Source organism: Physeter macrocephalus, chromosome 1, assembly GCF_002837175.3.
Source record: "Physeter macrocephalus isolate SW-GA chromosome 1, ASM283717v5, whole genome shotgun sequence".
NCBI classification, from domain to species: domain Eukaryota; kingdom Metazoa; phylum Chordata; class Mammalia; order Artiodactyla; family Physeteridae; genus Physeter; species Physeter macrocephalus.
In genome coordinates, this window is record NC_041214.2 from 128,798,895 (window position 1) to 128,804,863 (window position 5,969).

The following is a 5,969-nucleotide window of genomic DNA, read 5'->3' on the forward strand; positions in this document are numbered from 1 at the left end:
AGAAAATAAAATATAAGATTTCAGGCATATGTTCAAATAGTAATAACAAACATTATAGCTCTTATTATTTCTCATGAACTGCTAACATACTAATTAATTTAGTAAGTAGCTGCCATTGTTATTGGATTATTATTTGCCTGTTAGGAAACTGAGGCACAGAATGGTTAAGAAACTTGCTCGAAGTCACTGCTAAATTGCAGATGAAATTTAGGTGGTGGCATAAACCAGATTTTGAAGGGTTTCATTGATGTGTCAAGTTTTTTCTTAATCAAAGATACAAAGGTTGTAAATAGCAAACACTTTGAAAAAGGATGGAAAGAAAGAAGTTGAAGACCAAGGGGGCAAAGTCCCAAAGGGCAGGAGAGAATTAGAGGGCTGAGTTTAAAGAAAGAAATACAGAGAAAGACTGGGATGACGTTAATTGAAGTACATCCAAACGTTAAATGCTACACAGTGGAAAGGCTACAAGGAGAAAATAGATGATAGATAGATAGATAGATAGATAGATAGATAGATAGATATAGATAGATAGATATAGACGATAGATAGGTAAATACTTTAAAATCCCAAGTTTGTGTAAGGTGAGTAATAGAAATATTATTAACTGAAATAAAAGACACTCTCTGCATCTGCTAAATAAAGATATGGGTTTATTTTGAATCTGGTTGAATTTGCGATATTAGCTGTAAATTCAGATAGAGATATTCTTTAGTAAGTTAAACAGAATTTTAATACATGAAAATGGTCAAAAGTAAACATTGGTCTTTCATTGAGGTGATATTTATAAGATGAAAAATGGACAAATAAAGGAATCTAAAAGCAAAGAGCCTAGGGAAATTTAAAATTTAGGGTAAAGAGAGGAAAGAATACATAATAATAGAAAGAAGAAGGAAATTTTAGGAAGAAAAGTGAAGCTGGCCCTTAAATATTTCAGAAGTTGGGGAATATTTGAATAGCCATTAGATCAGGCAAATAGGGAGACTGGTCATTTCAGAACAATGAGAAAGTTAGATTGCAAAGTTTAAAAAGTTGTTAAGGCAATGAGGGAAAAGTATAGACTATTCCCACGGGAAGTTTAGAAGTGAATCAGAGAGCTGTAAGGTAGACAGAAAGTCATGGAAATAAATCAAGAGAAGCGAGCAAATGGAGAATGTGAGATAAAGAAAAGTTAATTGATGAGACATAATTATGGAGAAAAGAATAGATTTAGGACCACTGATGAAATTAAACTATACAAGAAATAGACTTTCTGAGGGAAATTTATAAAGAGAGACTATGAAGGTATAGTGAAATTACAAGCTATATATAAGAGAGATTGAAGATACTCACATTGTATAACCACATTTCATAAATTTACAGGTAAAGCTATTTGGTGCAAAAAGAAGATAAGATATTTTCAAAAATAAAGAGAGGAGTAACTCAGACAGAGAAAGACAAATATCATATGATATCGCTTATATGTGGAATCTAAAAAAATGGTACAAATGAACTTATTTACAAAACAGAAGTAGAGTCACAGATGTAGAAAACAAACTTATGGTTCCTGGGGGGAAGGTGGGGAGGGATAATTGGGAGATTGGGATTGACATATACTCACTACTATATGTAAAATAGATAAATAATAAGGACCTACTGTATAGCACGGGGAACTCTACTCAGTACTCTGTAATGATGTATATGGGAAAAGCATCTAAAAAAGAGGGGATATATGTATATGTATAACTGATTCACTTTGCTGTATAGCAGAAACTAACGCAACATTGTACATCAACTATACTCCAATAAAAATTAATTTTAAAAATAAATTAAAATAGGGCTTCCCTGGTGGCGCAGCGGTTGAGAGTCCGCCTGCCGATGCAGGGTACACGGGTTCGTGCCCCGGTCCGGGAAGACCCCACATGCCGCGGAGTGGCTGGGCCCGTGAGCCATGGCCGCTGGGCCTGCGCGTCCGGAGCCTGTGCTCCGCAACGGGAGAGGCCGCAACAGTGAGAGGCCCACGTACCGCAAAATAAATAAATAAATAAATAAATTAATTAATTAAAAATAAAGAAATTTTCCTATGTTGATGGTTAGGAATACAGATAAGAATCTTATGTTTCAGCAATGTCCATAGCAGTGCCCACATCACTCACTACGTGAGAGGTTTGTCTAACTGGGCAGAGGGAGAGTTGCAGGAGCGCATCTGGGCCTTAATTATATATTGAGTATAGGCACTTTGGTAGCTAGCTTCCAAAATTACCTCCAAAGATCAACACATTGCAGTATTCACACCCTCCCACATTGTAGCACTGATGGTCTGTGTGGTCAATAGCATATGACAGAAGTGATGATATGTCACTTCATATATTTGCTTATAAAAGACCGTGCCTTCAATCGTGTACCTTCTCATGCATACACACTCTCTCTGTCCTTGGTTCACTCACTCTGCTGGAAGCTGGCTTCCATGCTGTGAGCAGCCCTAGAAAGAGAGAGGCCTACGAAGTAAGGAACCAAAGACGTGGGTCAACAGCTAGTGAGGAATTGAGAGCTGCCAACATGTAAGTGAACTTAGAAGTGCACTGTCCTGCACCAGCCAAGCCTTCAGATGACAGCAGCCCCAGGCACCATCTAGAAGGCAACCTCATGAGAGACCTTAGTCAGGACCAGTCAGCTAACCACTTCCAGATTCCTGACCCTCAGAAATTGTGTAAGATAATAAATGTTTGTTTTAGGAAGCTGCTACGTTTTTCTGGTAATTTGTTACACAGCAATAGATAACTAATACAGGCATTATAACTCTTTGTCATACAGTTTTTGCAGAATTTATTTTGCCCCCAAAACAAATTGAAATTAAATGTGTTGATTAACTTGAGAACACTGATGCTGGAAAGAATCTTAGATCTATGTAGTTCAGCTCTCTCATTTTGTAGAAAGTGATCCGAGATACAGACAAGTTGAATGAGTTGCCCAAAGTCACATAGTTTGTAATTGACAGAATCAGAATTTTACCCTGGGTCTTCTGTCTTCCAATTCAGAACAATTTCACTACTCCATGTAACAATCATGAAACTAATTTCTCAAATAATACCACTTTAAAAGCATCATTAAGTTGTAAGATTTAAATTTCCCTGTGGGAAATTTACCGAATAGAAAGCAACCTTATATTACTTCAGTGACTGAGTTTTCTTTGTCTTAATACCATTTCTATAAAGAGTTTACTTAACACTCATTAAGGGAAGTATTTGCAACAGAATAATCAACATTTTCTTGCACAAGTATTATATGCTTTGCTAACTCTTTACGGTCATGAAACTGTGATTACAAACATATCTTTGTAGCTGGAAAAACTACGTCGTATCACAGAGCATTTGAAATTAAAATTAATTTTATTTTCCTGCCTTGTGCATCCACCAAAAATTTTTCCACATATAAAAGACTTGTAATTCACAGCAAGGAAGACACAATTATTTTTTAATAGTATCTAGTCAGCTCTGGAAACCTTTAATGTGCTTCCTGGCAATATTAAAGAAATCATAAAGGCTTTATAGTTGTTACTGCCCCTCTACCGCTTACTGTTCTTTATCATGCTTGAATCCCACCTTCACTTATCCAACTTTGGAGCAAAGCTTCTCCTTTAAACATATTCCAGCCAAATAATCAGTTATCTGCTGAGAATGATTACAGGTTTTCTAGGCATGCTAGGGCTTCCTCTAAAATATTGTCTCTGCCTTATATCTCCTTGAATGATATTTCTTCAAATGTGATCTGTGAGTTTCAAGTGTCTTCCAAGAGCTCATTATTATGGCAAAGAGAAGAACAAAGAGAAAAAAGATCGTAAGTGGAAACCTCCTGCTTGCATTTTTCACTGATAAAATCAGACTTGGTATAGCAGTTTACTCTGAGAAATTTTTTATGTTAAAAAGGAATATTTTGGCAATTGTATTTATAGTCACATTTCTATTTTTAATACCATGGCAATGAGAGTGTTCTCATTACAAAATGAGTCTCTATTTTCTTTTTTTAATTTGATTGAAAGTATCAGAATAGCATTTTTAACCTTTTCTTGTAAAATAAAATGTAGATATAGCAAACCAAACTAATACATGAATAGCTTAGTGAATAATTTCAAGGAGAATACCCATGTAACCCAGGTCAAGAAATGACACATTGCTAACCATCTTAGAAGCCCTGCCATATGTGCCCCATGCAAGTCACAAATCCCTCATTCCAAGCCCCAAATAACCACTAATTTGGGTTTTATAATAATCATGCCCCTGCTTTTCTTTATGATCGTATCATGCAAGTAAGCATCCTTAGACACTTTAGCTTAGTGTTACTTTTTTTTTTTAATACAGTGTGTCTTTTAGGGCTCAACTAATCTACAGTTTTCTCTTCCAGCCATTTATTTTTCTTACAGGTTATCTGTGGAGGAACCCAAGACACTGACCCATAGGCTTTTACATGTTGTAGTTCAATATTTTTCTCTGAACTCCATATTTTCTGTAAATTGGCAGCTAGATCCAGTAGATTGATCAAACTCAGATTATATTTATCTGGTAAGCCTAAAGTCTTGCAAACAGAGGCACATTATGTCTGTTTTTCACTATTTATTAATTCCCTTAGGAGATGCGACAGTAATATTCTAATTCTATATTTTTTAATTGCCCAGAATAATTTTAAAAAGAGAGATCCACCATCATCTATCATTTGGCTATCCAGTGGTACAGTTCATATGGAAAACCAAGACAAATGCTAGATCCTTTCCTTTTATCTAACTAGTTTTTAAGAAAATGAATTGTTTCGCAGTCATCCTCAGAGGGTGACAACTAGACTTTAAATATAAACATGAATTCATGAATTTAAACATATTTGATGAGTGTCAATCCACTATAAAGCTTGTCCTTGTCCAAGATTAAATTGTCTCATCTTTGGCCAATAGAGTCTTTATGCTAAGATGTTTCAGACTCATCTTGCACATTCCCTGCCCTAGAGCTAACATCAGCCATTTTTCTAAAAAGCCCTGACTTTCTTTAACAGAAAAGGGTATTTCAAGACAGCAGCTTGGGTCCAGGGATGCTCACTGATTAATCATTGTTTCTGGACCTTTTCAGTGGGCAGAGTGAGGATACACCCACAGTTTTTGCTTTGTCTCTTCTGTATTACACCTGTATCTCCTTTCTTCCACACTGAGTATCTTGGCTCTCAAGGACATAAGGAATGACGGAATCATGATATTTCATAAATACTTATTAAGTGAGTAAGTCTCTTGAAGTTAATGGTCACAAATTTAAAATAAAGGCAGTCAGCATGGTTGTGTATTCTTCTTCCAGCCATGCTCAGCTGCATGGATGCCATTTGTGTTAGTCTGAGGTTTCATGAGAATCAAATGTCAAAATAGGATTGGATATGCAAGCAAATAGTCAGTCTGTTAGAGAAAAAGAGGAGGGTACCAGAAGATGGGGTAGGAGTCTTCAGACCACAGTACAGGTCTGTCCCTGTGAATGAGTGAGGAAAAGAAGGAAGGTGGGGTAAGAAGTTTCTCAGACTGCGGCACAGTTGTAAAGTGTTTTGGCCAGAATAAAATTCATCCATCAGAGAAGTCCTGCATTGGTGTTGCCACTATTTTCAGCATGGGCTGAGAGCAGCTTGTGGAAATCATGTCCTGGTTGCAAGTTCAGTGATACATGTATAAATTATAACAGCTGGGGCCATCAGTCAGTTACCTCTCTGAAGCAGGAAATCTGATTGGTGGGTAGTGCACTGAGAGTAAGATTTAACGGGAGGTTGATTCTTACCAGAGAAAAAAAGTGAAAGAGAAGAGGACAGGTGTTTCAAGACCCTTGCAAGGAAATATGCGAGAAAATTATGATAGTGAAGGAACATTAAATAGAAAGGGGAGGAAGGGGCTTCCCTGGTGGCGCAGTGGTTGGGAGTCCGCCTGCCGATGCGGGGGACGCGGGTTCGTGCCCCGGTCCGGGAAGATCCCACAT